This window comes from Carassius auratus, unplaced genomic scaffold, assembly GCF_003368295.1.
Source record: "Carassius auratus strain Wakin unplaced genomic scaffold, ASM336829v1 scaf_tig00006024, whole genome shotgun sequence".
Lineage (NCBI taxonomy): Eukaryota > Metazoa > Chordata > Actinopteri > Cypriniformes > Cyprinidae > Carassius > Carassius auratus.
Genome location: NW_020523728.1, coordinates 31,053 through 52,248, shown reverse-complemented (window position 1 = coordinate 52,248; position 21,196 = coordinate 31,053). Strand labels below are relative to the sequence as shown.

The following is a 21,196-nucleotide window of genomic DNA, read 5'->3' as shown; positions in this document are numbered from 1 at the left end:
CATTATAGTGTGCTAGATTAACAGCATTAAATATATTTTTACATTAGTTTGATATATTTATAATACACGGAAGTAATGCATAAAGTTATGAATTAATAATCTGCAAACCTACATTTCAACAAAGATATTGTAGTATGCACTTAGTATCTATCCCGCTGGATGATTAGGCCTGGGTGCCACTGGGACTCCGTGAACTCTCTAATGGTGCAACTTGAACTGTTCTATTCTCTTGGGCCGTTTTGCGCCCAGGAGAGGAGAAGTAATTAGGAAACACATTAATGGTGCACCACCATCTGTTTCTTACCTGATCGGCATGCAATGTCCACGTCTTTCTCGAAATCGTCTGTGGAAACAGAATAAAAGAAAAGCCAGACAAAGTGAAATTTAGACAAGTAAAAAGGATTCAATTTAGACAGCCTTATTAGCTTTAATTTAACGTTGACAGTTTGAGCCATGAAAAAAAGAAAAGAAAAAAAAGGATAGTCTAATCGACTATGTAAAATCATAATATCTATGCCGCCTTGGGATCTTCTCAAATTGTTATGCTTTTGCTGCTTGTGTCTGCAGTCTAACACGTCCCACAGAGAAAACAGTCATTCTGTTGAAACTGCTTAGAAATAGAATCGGATTATTCAGGTATGACAATAGAGGAGCCATCAACAGCGGCAAATCAAAGGACAGTCTGCACATTGGAGCCTCATTATACTGAAATACTTCTAGTAAAGAAACTTTAAATCAAAACACAAAATGAGCACTGTGATCATTATGTGCCAGTGGTTCTCGCGCGGTCACACATCTCCGGAACCATTTTAAAAGCAATTACTCCCTCAAGCCAGTGAAGGATGAGAGAGACCGGTGTGAAATACGACAAACATGTCCCATCTGAGAAAGGCGAAGGCCAGAGGAAAGCCAAAGGACATAGATGAAAGATTTTCTGGTTTTAATTAAGCAAAGACAGATCTCCATGTCCTGTCATAACTGTATAAGCAATAACACTGTTATAACAAATACTCATACTAGATAAACCATTTCATATAGATCAAAGAGGACTGTGAGAGATGCTTCTGATAGCACAGACGCCCGAAATGCAAATGATTTCTCAGCTAATTTACGAAGAGTTTGTGACTGTACAGTGGAAGAATACTGAAGTCTCAAAAGGCGAGTGTCTTACCATGATCTGTGCATGCCCGTTGGGAAATGTACCAGTCGCGTCTGCACTGATGGGGTCTTGACAGTTTCTCAGGCGACATCTGAAGGCATCCTGAACCTGTGAACCAACATTTTTAGTCGCATATGCTATTGTAAAACGCTTCAGTACAGCACATTGCTTCAGAATGTGAAAGTTTGGGGGTTGGACTGTTTTTTTTTTGTTTTGTTTTTCAATCAAAAATGCAATAAAAACAGGAATATTTTGGAGATTTTAAAACGAATTGTATGAATTTTTTATTCAAATTATTATAAAATGAATAAGCCTGCCAAGTAATCAAATGTATCAACAAATGCCTTTTACCCTTCACTTATTTTAAAAATGCCAGATTGTTTCCGGGTAGGGGGTTAAAAAAAGGACATCCAACTATTTAAAGGCAACATACGCAACCCACTTCTGTGAAGCAAAGATGTCAAACTAGGAAAAACATTTAGGGATTTGATTTTATTCATCAGGATTTAATTGGCTGTTATGTACCAGAATGGTACCAGTGGATGTGAACTCTAAATGACAGATTTAAACGAATAAGAGAGCTTGCTGATGTCGGTCCAACAGGAAAGTTATTTTTAGAGGAAGAGGGATCATCAGAGATCAAGAGGGATTCATTTGGGGATCAGTCAGACAGATTTTAAGGGTGAGTTTGGCTCTTCTGAAAGTGTTTTTTCTATATTTAAAAATACCTTCTATTGAGTTTCAAAGAAGCAGGAAAGTCATTGGAAAAGCATGATGGTGAGGAAGTGATGATAGATACAATATTCATATTTATCCCTTTATTTAAGTAAACTGGACAAGGAGTAAAATAAACTGAACCTCTGAAGAAATTAAAGACATTCTGATGAAATGCTAAAGGAAAAGAGAAGAAAAGTAAGGGATTATAATAGTTCAAGCCCTACCTCTCTTCTGAGGATACAGTGGACCCATGACTATAACAAAGCCTTGCAGGGAGTCAAAGACTGCGAAGAGGATCTGGAATAAAATTGAGCGTTTGTCCGTCATGGCCAGCACCGCAGACATCCAGGTGAGAGCTAATAGAGGAAGGACAACACAGGAACTCCACAGGGAGGCCCTGAGACCGAGAGAGAGAGAGAGAGAGAGAGAGAAGAGAGTTGGTGGACTGAACAACAAAAGAGATGGATTTTTGTTCTTGCTCCCAAAAGTATTTTTACCCATTCATTTTCTCCAAAGGCATTACAAAAAAAAAACACACACACTTTAATGAAAAACTCTAAGCCTTGAACAAACCAGCTAGCTCTGAGTCATAACATTATAGTCTTTGATTTGAATAACAACTCTGACTTTTTTCTCTCAGAATTGTGTTCATATCTTGCAAAATCTAAAAAAATTGCGAGCTACAAAGTCAGAATAGCAGGATATAAATGTGCAATTCTGAGAAAAAAAAAAGTCAGAATTGTGAGTTCGTATCTATATCTATATCTATAACATGCAACTGCGAGTTATAGTCAAAATTAGAGATAAAATGTTCTCGCAATTACACATTTATATCTGACTTTTTTTTCTCAGAATTGTGATATAAACTCGCAAAAATACATTTTTTTTTTCTCAGAATTCGGAGTTATTTTCTGAGAAAAAAAAGTCAGAATTGCGAGTTTATATCTCACAATTCTGAGAAAAAAAGTCGGAGTTACCTTGATTTATTTTTTATTTAGTGACGGGAAATGGGCTTCCATAACTACTACTATATTTTTTGCAATAATAAAAATATATAGAATAATCAAATAGACTATTATTTGACTACAAGTATTAAATAGTGTTTATTATTATTCTGAGATTATTATTTCAACAGTGATACTAATAATTAAATCAATAATCAACCAAGAATCTATCATTGACTACAGGTATAAAATATAATGTTTATTATTTATTATTAATATTATATTGTATTGCAATTATAATTAAAATGTTTATTATTGTTATTAATTGTTATTATATTTTATTGCAATAATAATAATAATATTTAAACAGTATGTGAATATTTTAGATGCTAGTTTGAGATTTTAGGGAGGCTACAATGCTTTATATGTTTAAAATCCATATAACTTGTTGCTTACTGTAACTTCAGATCTCTTCTTCAAGAAAGTTATTTATGCTATTGTAAAATATATCTTCCTTTATGGAGAAAAATGATGGGGTTTTTTACTTTACAGAAGTCTATTGTTTAAGCTCTGTAAACAGATTTGATGAAGAGGAGATATATGTCATTCGTTTGCCAGTTTCATTCCAGATGAAAGCATGCACATGCTCAAATTGTCCTAAATTGCCATCGGCACATACATGAGTATAGGAGCACTAAACAACCAATGCATTGTTTCAATAGAGTGTGTCACAGACAAAGAACAAGAGCCAGCTGCTCATTTAACACCTCCACAAATCTCCTTCCCCGAGGCAAGGGGAAGGACACACACACATAAAGTCACACACACACTCTTGCATGCAGCTTAATCAGCATAATCGATTTGCTGAGGCATCGGTGGGCACTTACATGGCGTTGCTGGCCGTTGTTGCTGATAAAGCAGTAGTTGAGACAACGCCACATTTGGCACATTTTAAAGTTAATCCTGTATGGGGCTCGCTCATCTGCCTGCAGAACAACACAAAGGGAATGTATTTTACATGGTGGTCTGATTGTACCAAAGCAGAAGTGGTGGACACGGCCCTTTGTGGACTTCATCAAAGATGACGTGTGTCATCTCTGCACCTTTGGTAGCACCAGGATTGTAAGGTATTTTTTAGGGCAGCTTGACTGGGCTGGAAATGTCTCTATTAGCTCAACTAATGGTGTAAATTTGAGGCAAGGCTACCTGTTTCTGCGGTTTTGTCATACTGAGATGACACTTTAGCTCTGTTCCCGAACCTAATGAGGTCCACAGCCTACTGTCAACATAGGCAACAATCTTTTAAAGCAGTTTAGTGTGAAGTTTGTTTTAAGGTTGATGCTAGGAAAACAACACAATACTCCAATAAGCATAAAACATATGTAGCACACACATATACATTGGGCAAAGTTTTATCAGGTTATGGTGAACAGGCTTTAATTATAAAAACATCTTTCATTTTTGTGTGAAGTAATACTACAGTTCAAAAGTGTGGGATTGGTAAAGTTTTTAAATGCTTTCGAAAAGAGTCTCGTAATTTATTTAATCAAAAAATTAAAACTGCAATACTGTGAAATATTCAATGTAATATATGAGAAATATATAACACAGCTTTCTATTTTAATATATTGTAAAATGTAATTTATTATTGGAATGGGAATTTTTTTTTTTTTTTTTTTTTGATGAATAGAAAGTACAACAGAACAGCATTTCTTTTGAACAGAAATATTTTTTGTCACTTTTGTTTTGATACATTTAAAGCATCTTTGCTGAATAAAAGTATTCATTTAAAAGTATTCCAAAAATCCCAAGATCCCAAACTTTTGAATGGTAGTGAATGTTTCTTCTTTTCATCACTTAATTTCCTCTCCTTAGCTATCTTGCTAACTGATAGGATGACATAAATCAGCAAAAATGTAATGCAAGCTGTCCAAAGTTCAACAAGACACATTACCATATGATTTGCTCAAAGACATTTTAGAATGAAAGTATCAGCCAACTAATTTCTAAGAAACAGGTTTCCTTCTTGATAACAAATTATACCAGAGGCAGTAGATAACAGAAAATATTCAATTTTTTTTGTAAATTGTCAGGACTCCAAAGCATCTTGTGAACCCAAGATACAGATTTCAGAACATAGCTTATGAGTTTGACATTTTTTATATCTATATTTTTGTGTGATTTAGCTAATTGTCACTTACCCTGCTCTGTGTTTTAGTTTCTTTTCCAGGATCCCATCTCTCGAAACCAGTTTATTAAACACTAGAATACCAATCACCATGTTGACCTGTAACCACACACACACACACACACACAGTAACACAGTCAGGGCCTGATCTCATCAAACTGCAGTTAATTAACAACACCGCTCAAGCACTGTCCACAGTAATGACTTAAAGTAAATGCTTCTTTTAACATAAAAAAAATATGTAAAAATTGCTCTTCAGAATTTTACAACTACCTTCAAGCTAGACTTGAAAAATGCAACCATATAGATCTAAATGTACTGTTTTGTATTTTGTAGATGCATGGTAGTGTGAATTTGTGCCACCACTTAATTCAGTCTAGAGACAACCTGCTTAATGATGCATATAAATGACGGGGGTCACAATCTTCAAACCGTACCACGATGGAGTGAGGCAATTTTCTATTTCAGTGTTGGCACGGCAGACTAATCCAGTAAATGACATAAAACATTATAAAGGCACTGGTGTGTGTAGTTTAGACTAGTAAATGACTGTAAATAAACAAAGGGTAAAATTACCAGCACAACTGCAGCAGCAGGTCCCACAAATGCATAGAGAAGACCACCTTCCAGAGATAGCCAACAGCTGCAAACACAACCCCCCCCCCCCCCAAATATCAGCAAATCTTGCATAAAATGTTACATCCGGCATCAACTTAATGGGGCATGGCAGTACACAGTCGTATCGTCCTTGAGTGTCTGGGGATCTGGAGCCATATGCCATGGTTCTACATGAGGGACTTTTAGTATGGAACAAGAACTCTAAAGAGATCTTAAAACACTGTTTATATCCAGGTAACCTCGGGAGAACTAGGTGGGACTGTTGCAGTCTCTAGGCTCTCACTCATAACTTCATGCTACTGTTTTAATTGAAAAGACTTCTCTGAAGAAGTTTTCTGGGTAAACATGAGGAACATAGAAGAAAAAAGAGGTTTTCTTACTACTGAGGTGTCCCGTATCCTTTAGCTTTTGTGAATCCCATTGAGATAGCGACCACCAAAGCAGGTAATCCTTCGAAAGAGACACAGGAGTGATTAAAGGCCACATACTTTGTAATCCTTCAGGGCTGGAGACTTGCACGGCACATGTACAGTGGCATCAACAGTAGGTTAAGAATGAGATGAATCTAATGCAAGTGGTGCTTATCCATGCAGAACCAGCCACTGCAGTGCTAAAGTGGGATTTTTGGGGGGGGATTTTTATTCCTTCGAAAAGTGATAAATGGCTGACATTTAAATTCTATATAATATATTAAATCTTTTATATAATTTTATTTTAAATATATATTTTAAAATTATTTTTGAAAAATATAAAAAGGGATATAGCCATCGCAATAGTATAACTGTACAGTATGAAATGTATGTATTTTTGTTATTTGCTAAAGATTCAATTTAACAGTGTTGATTTGTTTTGCATATATGTTTTATTAATAACCCTATGCTTGACCAACGGTATGTGCCGCTTGCCTTAAACTCCACTGCAGGTCTTCAGAAGCATGCCAGGTTTTCAAGAAATGATATAACTTTTAAAGTGTGTGTGACGTGAGAACTGGTAAACAATCTAATAAGAATCCCTGAGGTTTTACACTTAACCCAGCATGCCATTGAAATGCAGTTAGCACAACTGCTTTTGAACAGAGTGGCTGAAACAATCAAACAGGTCTTGAGCTGAAGTGTAATATAATATCTGCTATCTTTCTAATCCTCTCTCTCTATTTCTCTGTCTCTCATCTTTGCTAGTCTCGAGCAGGACTGCCATTATGAAAGGGCTCTTTCTGCTCCTGCCACTGTCCTGTGATCTGAATATTAACACCGTCTCTCACTGCTGGCTCAATTTATTGATGCAATCAGCTTGTCTGAGGAACCAGCGAAGGCCCTTCCCCCTCCCTGTGCTGAGTCTAAACGAAACTCCTCCCCTAGCCACCAAGCAGTTTCATCCTCGACCAATCGGAAAGCACACTGCAGTGCACACTGCACCACTGTTCCTCCCTCAAAGGTAACATTAGTCTCCGGATGGATGGAAAAGAGTGAGTATCTGAGAAGGATTAATGAATTTGACCTGGAAACTATCCATGATGATATACTTGTTCCCTCACAGATACAAATTATACTTGTGGATTTATAGTTCAGCTGAACAAACACAACATAGTCTGACAGATAGCGAGACCCGAGTAGAGGTCATGAAATTAAAGGGACCAGCTGTTGGTTTTTGGATCCTTAACAGATGATTTAGATTAGTACTTGTACACAGAGACACCATTTACTTCTGAAGAAAAAGAGAAAACAAACGAGAGGTGATGAAATACATTGTTTACTTGTAAAGATTTTAATAGACCATTTAATTAACCAAAAATATATTACTGCATGGTTGTTTTATATATAAAGCATTCAGAGCAAATATATTAGAGGTTTGCTGTCAAACGATTAATCACATCCATAATAAAAGTTTTTGTTTACATAATATATGTGTGTATACTGTGTATATTTATATATTAAATATATGTATTTATAATATATAAATATAATAATATGTAAATTATTTATATATATATATATATATATATATATATATATATATATATATATATATATATATATATATATATATAAATTAAACTCAAGTGTGTGTTTGTATTTATATATACATAAAAAACTTTTAATTTGGATGTGATTAACAGTTTGTCAGCACTATATATATATATATATATATATATATATATATATATATATATATATATTAGGGGTGTAACGATACGCGTATTCGTATTGAACCGTTCGGTACGAGGCTTTCGGTTCGGTACGCGGTACGCATTATGTACCGAACGGTTCGTTGGACTAATTAATTAAATTTGGAAAATAAAAAAGGTGTGTGAAATATAATGTTATGCGTTCAACAAGGTAGCCCAATAACCCAAACGACGTAACAGGCAATGCCCCTGACACCCCCGAAGAAAAAAAAACACCAACTTATATGTTTATGTTAGGCTACTCAGTCAGGCGCTCGCTCACTCAGTACGCGCTGAAGGCTCGGTACGGAGCCCCGCATGTCACCTGTAGGAGAGAAAAAACATCAATCCGTGGCGACGGTTTTGCAATCCGTCCCCTCAGTTTATAAACCGTGCTCATGAATTAATAAACTGTTCACTCGGTTTAACAAATCGTACCCAGGATTAACAAACCGTGCCCACAAATTCCCAGTCCGTGCGTTTAGATTGTGTAAACCGTACCCTCGGTTTTTGAATCCGTACCCACGAATTCATAATCCGTGCGCACGCTTTCGCAATCCGTTCCCTCGGATTTGAAAACTGACACGCATTTTACACTTAACAGTGAAACATGCATCTAACTCTGGCAGGTGGGGTGAGGTGGGTGGAGCTTAGTATAATAAAATCACAAAAATAAGTCTTCATGTTAAGAAAGAATTGTACACAAGCATTTCCAAAACTGTCCAAAGGTTATTTAAAAATAAAGCAATTCACAAATTATTTTATGACAAATATTTTTACTGTCTTGTACTCATTTATTTAGCCTACAAATTAAAATTAAACAGGTTATGCATAAGAATCTTTTATCCAAAATAACTTACAAAAGAGGAAAAAATTACTCCAGAGTCAGTCACAATGCCAGGTTTATTGCACAATAATAATCAAGTGCTATTATAGATTATCAGCAATTGAACAAGATTTTAATGCGCATCTTTCTTATTAAATCTTTGTATTCCACCTCGTACTACACTTGATAGAGAATCACTTAAGACACTTTGCTGTAAACCTATTCCACATAATAATATTCAATAAAACTGTATGTTAACACGTAGGAGTTTGCTGCATGAATCCGTGAGTACGGTTTACAAATCTAAGTGCACGGATTGGAAATTCGTGGGCACGGTTTGTTAATCCGTGGGCACGATTTGTTAAATCGAGTGAACAGTTTATGAATTCGTGAGTATGGTTTATAAACTGAGGGGACGGATTGCAAAACCGTCGCCACGGATTGCTTTTTTTTCTCCTACAGGTGACGTCCCGGGCTCCGTATACGGACATCACCGCAGCGAATGGTGCATTTACGTTATAGCCGCGGATATGAGACCTTACTCTGTAGTGGAAAACGCAGGTTTTAAGAACATGCTTAATGTAATTGAGCCCCATTACAATATTCCTTCACGAGCCCATTTCAGACAGACCGTAATTCCTGCTTTGTTCCAAAAAACATAAGCCCAAATAGAGAACCAATTGAGTAAAAACACACTAAATATAAAGAGTTATAGAGTTCCATATAAAAAGAGTTACATCTTTGTATTTGTTCATAACCACTACAACAATATTACATTTAATTTTTTAAAAAAAATTTAAAAGGAGCTATTTTTGTTTTATACAGTATGCTGCTAAGAAAACACCATAGAAGATGGGTAAAGAATAGCTCCATCATTGTTCAATGTAAAAAAAACACATACTTTGTTAGTTTTAATAAATAAAACATTTTTAAAAAAATCAAGGAAATTTATCTGCCAATTTTTTCTTTTTGCTGTATCTAAAACGTACCGAACCGTACCGAACCGAACCGTGACATCAGTGTATTGAACCGAACCGAACCGTGAATTTTGTGAACCGTTACACCCCTAATATATATATATATATATATATATATATGAACACACACACATTTAATCATTTATTCAGCTGTCTCATTTTCTTTGATGGCTTTCAGCCTCGCCATATTTCATACTACAATGTTAATAAATCATTAGCTCATTCATGAATATGATTTCTGTCCCGATGGATTTCATCGGCTGTGGGGATGTAAACGACAACTCCCATGATTCCACACTCAAGTCATCAAACTACGCCTTTGCTTTGTTTGTTTGTTTTGAATACGTGCCCTCTAGCGGCGAGAAATTACATATTGTGCCATATACTTAACAGTTACATATAAAAAAAATATTATTTAAATTAAATATTTTATTTTATTTTGTATATAATTGTATATATGCTGTGTTGTGTCGTGCCAGAGGTACATTAATGAAGGCATAATGATCTGGAAGGTGGCTGCTGGCATCCTTAATTTATTCTTTTTGTCTAGTCTATTCACTGCTTAGCAACTGTTGTTATAGCAATGGAGTCACAGACCGATACAAAAGCAGGAGCAACAAGTTCATTTGATAGCAGACATCACTTATGAATTCCACCCGCCATTAAGCTCTGAGATACTGAATACAAACCACTTATGATCGGTGTATAACCATATAAATCTAAAACGTGAGTCTTGTTTAAAACAAGTGCCATGCATTGATGCTCACAAGAAACATTTCATGGATACCAATAATTGAATTAATCCACCATCAGTGTGTATCAGAATAGCCAAACTAATAAACGGTTCACATATCTGTCTTTGTCTATCTTCTGTCTTGTCTTTTTCCTCTGCACACAGTAAAACACTGCTATGAAGGAAAGAGAGAGCCTTGTTTGTTGCTAGGTAACTGGAGGAATGAGTGTTAGCTCTTCTGTAATCAATTTGATGTGTGCGTAAAGTGGTCCTGTATGAGAAACCCCGGGGAGGTATGGAACATACAAAACGATATTCAAAAATTACCCACACACCGTCCACATTTGAGAAGTAAATACCAGTTGCGTGATGATGATGGATTGAATGAAATAGAGACTGGGAGAAAGAAAGAGGGAGAGATGTAGAGATTGTTGTGGAGATCTAAGCACTCACCCCATCCCAGACAGAGGAAGCGTTTCCGGATGAGCCTGGTCCGAACTTTCCCGGTCACGGCCATATAGGACTGCCAAGCTTCTGTCAAGACCCAGCAGAAGGATGCCAGGAAGAAGAAGTGCAGAAATGCAGTTGTCATCGTGCATATGCCCTGTCCATTTAACAGAGAGAGAGAGAGAGAGAGAGAGAGAAGAGAAACTGATAAAATGCTTAATTCAAATTTGTTGGACTGCCAATCGAATTTCGCATTGACTTAGCCAGAGTTTGGGTGAAAAGTACTCAGTTCACTAATTACAATTAATTAAAGTTACAAGAAAGAAATGTGAAACTCGCTGAAACAACCAAGATTGAAAACAAAATAATGGATCCCTCATTGCATATACTCTCTTTGATTTTCACGAAATTGTCATGAAAAGCTTGAGACTAAAAACAACAAAGTCACAGACAGAACATGTTTTGCTCCAGGCTCGTCTAGACCATTGTTTAGGGCTAGGTGCTTTGATGGTATGTGCTCTGTTGTGCAAATGTGCTTGTATGGGTATGGATTACAAATTAGACTTCATTTAGTTTTCAACATAAAAAAAAAATAATGGGGTCATCAAGATATATTTGGAATTTTTATATTTTTTTATCAAGAATGCATTAAATTGATCAATAGCTCAGATGATCTTAGTTACATTACTTGCAGTTACGTGCACACTGTGGTGGCAGAAAAACAAATCTAGGAAATCTCACTGCAATAAGAACATATGTGCTCTGGACATTCTCAACGCTTTGTCACCATCAGCGATCAGTCAGAGAGATGCCTTCAGCATCAAAACCACAAAACATTACCATCTTTCTCACCAAATGATCTTCCTCACTGAATTTGGCAGTCAATGTGTTTCACGCAAATCTTTTAAGACTGGGATGATCGGCATGTGACAAAAACACCTCTCTCCTAAAACCGGGGTTCCCATCACATTTGACAAACCAGTGTTCCATGAGACTTTGTTTTCACATTTACATATTTTAGAGAAGATAAATAATTAAGAAAACCTCTACTCACTCAAGAAATTTCCAGGATTTTTAAGATTTTCTTCTTTTTGATGGCTTTCCTGGAATTCACCATTTTAAAATTCCCACTCATCCCTAAAGTCAAAGGGTGATGATTGCTTGATTAGAAATGTTGTAAAATTGTCTTGAAATTTCCTCAAATCTGACTGGTTGATGGGAATGACCAACAATAATGCTGATACTGGAACACATCTTTGGTAGAGCACATCAAGGGTGGTGTACTTGAAGACAAATCCACCCACCGGCTAGCCACCGACAAGTGAATCTGACAGAGGGAGAACCTGGATGCTCAAGGCATAGAAAAGAGTTTGGAGCATTGCCAACATGAGCCAGAGACAAGCTGGATGGGACATAATGAAGACTCTGCTTCCACCTGCTCCCAGTCCACCTGATGCGGCCAGGACGAATGCTGTGAAAATGGATCAGCTGGCAGCATGTGATGGAACACCTGATGCTGATGAGCTCTCTCACGCTGCCATAAAACCACAATTCCTAAGTAAAGCAGCTTTCATGAGCTCTTGCACTCAGCATCTAAGAGACTCAGTTTGAAGTTCACAGCCAGTGTGCGTCTAAACCAGACGACCTCCTTGACCAATATCCCCTTTTGCATTCGCTATTACTTGACTTCGAAAATTAGAAGGACACCGTAGCCTACTTTTCTGTAGACTGTTTTACTTTCACTGTTGCATCGGTTTACATAACACTTTGATAGAAAAAAAAAGTAAAATGGCCAACACCACTCTCTAGTCAGTAAATCTATAAAACTACTATAAATCTTTACAATACACACAACTTTTGTCTCTTTTACCATTCTAAAGCTTGGGGTTAGTAATATTTTATTTTTTAATAAATTAATACTTTTATTTAGCAAAATGCATTAAATTAATAATAATAAAAAAGCAGTAAAACTGATAATTAAACACCGATAAAAATAAGAAACCATTATCATGTTTTCTGATAGATCAAGTGACAGTGAAAATGCTGAAAATTCAGCTTTGCCATCACAGCAATAAATTACATTTTAAAATAAATGAAAGAAAACAGCTATATTAAAGTGTAATATTTCAGAATATAACTGCTTTTACTGTACTTTGTTAAAATAAATGTAAGTGTGTGCTTACTGCAAAGCAACAGCTCTTCTACAACATTTTCATGCTTACATGAACGCTTAGCATTACTCCACTGCTTGAAGATACTTTAAACTAGAGGTAGATACTTGAATACATATTCTTAGCACCACATTTTCAGATGCATTAGCCTCAATGAAGAGCTAAATACATGCAGCAATACCAATCTTTTTTTTTTCTTTTTCTAGGTGTCGGATGTGTTTCGTTCTATTTCCTGCCTAATGGAAGCTGCTTAGCAAACAAGAAGCGAGGTGATGAGGCTCATGGCACATGCATGTCACCGCAGGACCTCACGGCCATATGGGCCAGTGCTAATGACTGATGAATAAACACTTATGCCACACAGAGCATAAATTAACTACTATAAATATAGTATCGATTGACACTCTTAACAAGTAGCTTGCGTGACTGTATTTATTACCGCCGGGTAAGGGGGCAAGCACAAGCGGCAGCCAATACGAATGTACAATAGAAAACTACATGTGACACTAAAGACTGGAGTAATGGATAATGAAGATTCGGCTTTGCCATCACAGGAATAAATGACATCTTTAAATACATTGAACAGAAAACAGGTATTTTTGATCAACTAAATGCATTCGGGTTGAGAATAAGAGACTTCTTTTGAAGGTAGATAGCATCACACAGAGGAACAAGATGCATTCATATCACATCTGAAGGTATTTGAAGGCACATGACACCAAAAGCACCTAACCTGAGTGGGAATTTGACTTGTATCTCTAAGTAGCAAACGTACTATATCTGTATGCGTGTGGGTTTGCCTGAAGAGCTGGGCAGCAGAGGAAGTGGAGGGGGTGGCACACAGCCTCAGCTGAAATCCTGAGTACACACTGCCCTTTACAAAGGCAAATTGCCGGGAGATATTGAGCGCACTGTGTCTGTATCCATGGCAACAGAGGAAGTTCAGGAGAACAGTAAAGTACAACATAGCTGACGTAAAGGGAGGCGCGCGTCGATGTCGAAGGGCTGATGCTGATGTGCGCTGCTGGGATTCACGTACGTGAGCGTGAGGCCAGGGAGGGTTCGAGACATTAGCTATAAGGTTTGCGAGTTCATTTTCATACATGGACGATGACTCTCTGGTGTAATGCTAACTCACTTCAATAAGCTTCCGGACACACGGTTTGAGGCTGATATAGGTTGAAAATAAATAAACCTATATAATATGCAGCAAATTACGAGAAATATTAAATCACTCTAAACAATGAATGCCTAATGAGATCCATTTATGTATAGAGCTGGGATTTAATTTATGAGACTGCATGTTTGAACACACTAGAGAACTCTGTGCCCATTATGTCAATTCAATGCCTGGACACTTTAACAAAATGCAATTAACTAAAACATTAATGTAATGAATTGAAAGCAACTCACAAATGCAAAATAAACATGAATGATCAGATATCCTGCAGCTTCGGTTGTGGAATAGCTTTTTTACGAGATGTTTCCTAACAGTTTTCTCTGTTAAAGTTCACAATATATGGTTTACAATATGTGTTTTATATTGTTAATAAAATAATAAAGTAAAAAAACAAGATGCACTGTCAAGAGTCAGATACTTATTCCCTGAATCCATTTGAATCGCGAGGTCCCTAAAGATTTTATTTCCCTTTTCGCATTTGTCATCTTACACTTCACCAAGGGTGATACTTTAAATGGCGCTGCTCTCTTGGATTTCAGTTTAAAGGAATGCATTTACGTCATTCTTTCATATCACTCACACGTTGCGAAGGGACCAAGCTGTCAGAAGATATCTATAGAATACTGTGTAACTCACAAAGCTACTAAACTAAAAGGCTTGGGGCCAAAATATAGCCTACCACCCCAGATAATATCTACAGATGCCAGTGTCATAAGTTTGCCAGTGCAGTAGGTCAGTTTGCCCATTAATCTGTCATTAAATATTTATCAGTCAGCTGTTCAAACATGAAAAAGACTGACTCATTTTAACCCAAGGCGAAGTTATAGATAAAACAAATTAGAGCATGGTTTTTATTGAAAGCTATCTCTACAGATCATCAAAGTGGCTGATGTGTCAGAAGCATTCAAATCCTTGACTTTAAGCGAAATTATTTGATCCGTGAGTCATCCGTCACGGCTTCTTATCAACACAGAATCCTTTCATTTCAGAGGATTCTTCGAGGGAGCTTTAATATTCTCTTTGAAGATGTGATTAAATGATTCCATGAATATTAATAACAATAATAATAAATGATAATATAGCATAATCTAAGTAATTTAAAAGTAAATATGTACTGGGAATATGAGGTCACTGCATTGTCCTCTGCCAATGAGATTTTACCAAGTGGAATAAACCTCTCATAATATGAGGGAGCAACTTAATAAAATAATGAAACATTCATGTAATTACAAAAGTCATTAATTCGCTACTGACATAAAAAAAGAAAATAAATTATGATGCCTTCTAAACTTTTCTATATCATTTTAGGTAGCAGATCTGGTCACATCAGCCATTCTTCTCCTATTTATTTTATCTCTTATTTTCTAACTGCACTCCCAATGATGCATGATTAACCTTTAATAATAACAAAAAAACAAAAAAAAGCCGATGAATATATTTGGAAATTATTCAACTGCTTGACAGTGACCAAGTGATGTATATATATATTCCACCTCACTATTTCTTTCTGAAGCCATATGACAGCTTTCTGTAAAGAACAGGATCAAATCTAAGTTAATGTAGACTGATACCAAAGCTCTGGTAGCAGTGGATGTTTGTAATAGTTCAGCACTTTCCCAGATCAGCACAATGTAAAGCAAGTGTTGATATAAGGCATAGCTAAGAGTCAAACTGACATGATGCTGATATGCAGGCTAATTAAGCAAGACTCATTATGCAACAGAATAGTATAGGCTTCGAATTGTCGCTTTTCCCAAGTCTGGATATTTCAGTGATCCTGCCTTCATTACATTCTTGAATTGTAGAACAATATCTCATTTTAACAACTATTTATTCACACTCTGTCAAGATTATTGCTGGAAACGCTTTTCTCCTCGCCAATTAATGTTACATACCCCTCACATCTAGCACTCTTCTGCTGTTTGAGCAGGGTTGTTTCTGTTTTGACATAAGTGCCTTTCCTACATTAATATTTATGACAAAAGCTGCTGTTTCGCCAAGATACGAAAATGCTGCTTTATATTATTCAACAAGTGAGGTTAAATAAAAGAACTGACATCACAATAGTAGCATCTAAATAATTCATTAAGTATGGCTGCACCAATCTCTGCTTAATAGGAGATGTTTTTTTAAATAGATACCACAAATAACCACACACAGTTTTCTTCTATAGTTTCCTTCACTGCAAACTGCATTGACTATTACTAATGTCATCGTTTACAAAATGAAAATTCCACAGAAAAAAAAAAAAAAAAAACTCAGCGAGGTAAGTACTTTTGAAATTCCAAATGCTTTTCATCATGTTCAAACATTGCTCGGATTGGTTCTCTCCCATCAAAATCCTTGATGTTTGTGTGTGGAAAGGTGCCGTGGGCTATCCTCACATCTAGTACTTGAGAAAATAAACAAGTCAGCAACTGATCAAAAGGAAGTTGCACATAAATACAGACACTAAATTATATGCTCGTCTTGAAGGTGAAGATTAGGATCATTTTATGATGTTTTTGAGGTCTGGTGCAAAAAGATACTGAAAAATGTTTAGGAAAGCTGACCATTATTTTTTTTTAGAGAACATGTTGCTTTTTTTCTGTCCTGTAAAATCAATATGAAACAAATGCACCCTATTTACTTTGTAATGCACTTTCCTGGTGCATGATTGATCAGTGCACATTATTCAAAAATGTCTTTGAAATCATCTAGCAAAATATAATAACTTCATTTTTTTTTTTTTACTAATAACTTGGTCTCTGCAACACATTTCCTTCTTGGATGACCTCAAAAGAGTTCATACAAAGCTGACTTTTGAATCACAGTTTAATTGCTGGATTTTAATTGAATTGCAGAATAGCAATTCAAAAGTTATCACGTATGATTAAAAGTATAATAAAAAGTACAATTAAAATTAATCGAAATTCAAATAAATAAAGAAAAAAACTGTATAAAAAGCTAGGTTTGTCAAGAAGACATGTCATGTTGGCATGACAAAGCCTTGCCTACGATACTGAAAAGGTTTTAAGACTATTATTAATTAATATATATGTTTTATGTATTCTAAATATTAATGGGATATTAACAGCGGGTAGTGCTGAAAAAGACAGACAGACAGAATAATAGAAAATAATAGGATAGATAGATAGATAGATAGATAGATAGATAGATAGATAGATAGATAGATAGATAGATAGATAGATAGATAGATAGATAGATAGATAGATAGATAGATAGATAGATAGATAGACAGACAGAGAGACATACAGACAGAATAATAGAAAATAATAGGATAGGATAGATAGATAGATAGATAGATAGATAGATAGATAGATAGATAGACAGACAGACAGACAGACAGACAGACAGACAGACAGATAGACAGACAGATATTGCGGCTGCCAATTAAATGATCCAAACTCCACTCGGATCATTAAAGGCTGACATACCTGAAAAGTCTCCTTTAACACTTCTTTTTTTAAGTTTGACTAACTTTAAATTGAAAGTAAAAGTTAAAGTGAATAAAATCTGGTTCATTTAAATCTGCCATTTCATTTCCACTGACAGCTACTACATACTGGCACTCAGATACTTCACAACACACCACTCGATTAAATGGGACCTTTTCATGCAGCGAGAGATAAGAGGAAGTCTCGGAGCACCATTTAATAATCCTAGCCCTGTCCGTCCGATTTTCTTAAGAAAACTACAGCATTGACCGTATGTCTTCAGCTCTCATCTCAACATACACTAGCAGAATACACATTGTAATTTCTCATGGGTCTCGTAAATGGTCTATTGCACAAAAAAAAAAAAAAAAAGATATTGACTAAAAAGTGTGCTACATTTCAGCTGAAAAAGCTCCTTTATTAAGGGCAGGTTTGTATTGAACGTCTATCAGAGGTTCCTATTCTTTGCTATTTGTTGCATGTTCTTGTATTTCAGTCCAAAAAAACCCTGTTTGATTCAATAACAACCCACAATCCAATAAAAAACGAGGTATAAGCATGTCTACTTTCATAGCTGCCATTAGTCAAAGCTTACGAAGATCCACACACCAGAAAAAAAGGAAAGCACATTTTAAATTACTGAAAGGGGACTAAACTGTTGTCAGCGCCTTAATCATTTCGTGGGAGGATAACAGAAATGCTTTACATCTTTGATGCAATGAGGATGTCAACCCTTTGTTCCACACACACACACACACACACACACACACACACACACACAAAAGAATCATTCTATACTACAGATTTTGCTTATAATGAAGGTTGTGGATAGGTCAGCGTCGTTTCATTTCCAATTCACAAATAGAAATGCATATTTGCATATACCCTCCCTCATGCTTAATGTAAAATGATGTGGTGTGGAATTAAAGAAGAAGATGGGAGTGTGTATGATCAGCACTGACAGGCCTTCAGTTCAGCTCAGCATTTGGAGAAGCCGCAGGCTGAGTGCTCTTCCTCGCATGACCATCACGTCATATGTGCGACCTCCATCTGGAGGCAAAAACCTGTACCCTCTGAGACACGTATACATCTTCCCCACCAGTGTGTTGAAGCAGGAATTACTCTAAATTGCTGCTTTAGAGCGTGGCAAATGGCTACAAAAAGAACTGGCAAGACAGTGATACACTAGAGAATGCCATTTTATTGTCATGGTAACACAGACACACTGACCATTTAAAATGCTGTACTGATGCCTTAGATGTGGATAGAGCGGAGGTCCAGATGTAATTATGGTCCATTAATGGCAGACTGGACCTGCTGCATTGCTGTCAACAAGACTTTTGTGCTGTACATTCTTAGAATAATGACGCCAAGTATGATACACTGTACCACAACAAGCCAAAGCAGATTCATGTATAATATTAAAAAAATGTAAATGGCATGTTTAATGGCAAGCAACCCACCAAAGCTCTGTTCCAAAACCTTAAGGCATTGTAGGCATGCTCCCAAACTCAAAAACTGTTCCAAAGTGTAGGCAGCAAAACAGTTCTGCCTTCTAAAGTATCAAATTTTGGCTACATTCTAAAGACAGTATCACATATAGTGTTCACGAACAAGGCACCGCAATGCGCTTAGTAAAGACATTCATCCAACGTGGTGGATGAGTGGAAAGAAACTAAAAAGCGTTCATTCAAAATAGTGAATTTTACACTGTGCAAAGAAAAAAATATTCAATAATTAATGTGAGTAATGTACTGTACATTACTTAAATTAATTATTGAGTACTTTTCCATTGTACAGTTTTACATTCATAAAAGTGCTTTTAAACTAAACCTCTGTTTTCATTGTTTCAAAGATTGTTTTAGAATAACTGAGTCACTAAAATATTAAAAATGGAGAGAACACTTTACTGCGTGCTGCCAAGTCTTCATTTTTTTAACAGGAAGGATCTGTCTTACAACCAGTCTATACATTAATAAGCATTGCTGTTTAAATAAATATGAAGATTTTGGAAACTATGACAGTATATTGAACTGTCCTATGTACATGCCTGAAAAATCTAGCTGTATGATAGTTGATTGATCTATTATATATACAGTACGGACCAAAAGTTTGGACACACCTTCTCATTCAAAGAGTTTTCTTTATTTTCATGACTATGAAAATTGTAGATTCACACTGAAGGCATCAAGACTATGAATTAACACATGTGGAATTATATATGGAATTATATACATAACAAAAAAGTGTGAACCAACTGAAAATGTCATATTGTAGGTTCTTCAAAGTAGCCACCTTTTGCTTTGATTACTGCTTTGCACACTCTTGGCATTCTCTTGATGAGCTTCAAGAGGTAGTCACCTGAAATAGTTATATTATATATATATATATATATATATATATACATATATATAATAGCAATGCTTATTTTTGTTCATTATTTAATAATGTTTTTTAATTAAATAATAAACAATTTGAATAATTTCAAGTAACATTGCTATAAAAAAAAGAGAAAAAAATTGGCCTTTTAAAATGTTTTATAGAGCCAATAAACAGCTTAATTAAAGCCTTTATGTTTGTCCTAAATGCATGCTTTTATAACCCATTCACCCTCAAGGTGCAGTCAGAGGAACGACAGACAGTCAATCATCCCACCAGGTTTTGGAACGGAGCTAGAGTCAATGTCATCTTTTGATCCATTTACTGTAACAGGAAATTAATTTGTTTTAACCTTGGGAATTCACTTCCTTCCATCCCAGAGCACTCGTTAGAATCAGAATAGGAAAAAGCTCATGCCTTGTGCTGCCTGTAAAGAAATGTCCGACTGTGTGACTGAGTAATGTGTGATTCCCGCAACGCCATTGACTCACTCAGAAGCCCTATCTGTGTGGGCAGCGTAGGAATAACGTTCCACTCTGTGTAAACCCTCCTCTGATGATAACCAAAAACCACCAGCTGTGCTAGTCCTGACAAGCTTGTAAGCAGTGAGAAATCAACCTCTTTTATCTTGTTTACTCAAACGAGGGCAAATGAGCGTCGTTTGTAAGCGTGAGAGTGAATAATTAATCTTTGTTCTTCCGAAGTTCTGCAATTTCCCATATCCAATCATCTCTTATGTCGAATTTGAAATGGTGAATGTGAGAAAATTTGACTCTAGGATCCACTGATCTGGATCAGCATCTTATAATTACATCTTGAATGACTTATATACACCATCTCCACACTGTGAGCTGGAAGAATCATTTTCAGAGTTTTAACTGGGAGCCCATTTAGTCCTTTTTTAAAACTAATTGCAGACATGTAAAGAGCTTTAAAATGCTTTCACCCTACCTGGAACCCTTTCTGAACTTTAGATGTTCCATTCACAATGGCACCAAATGTTCAGATTCACGTGGGCTCTGGATATTGCAAAGAGACGGTTATATAACCGAACCATTTGGACTGTGAACACTAAAGGACTTTTGCTTCACATTTACTGTGATGCATATCTACTGATCCTCATCATATACAGGATAAATTTTATTTAAATAATGCAATGTATCAAACAGACAATGCTCAATCTCTGCTTCCCTAACTGAACAGCATCTTCGCTCAACCAAAAACCTGTTTGATGATGAAAGACTGTTTAGTCTTTG

At 36.1% G+C, this 21,196-nt stretch overlaps 1 pseudogene; it reads right to left on the bottom strand.

The window, feature by feature from the left end:
• Nucleotides 1-304: 304 nt before the first annotated feature.
• The window catches only part of LOC113071133 (adhesion G protein-coupled receptor B3-like), a 50,880-nt pseudogene continuing 29,988 nt past the window's right edge, over nucleotides 305-21,196 (bottom strand).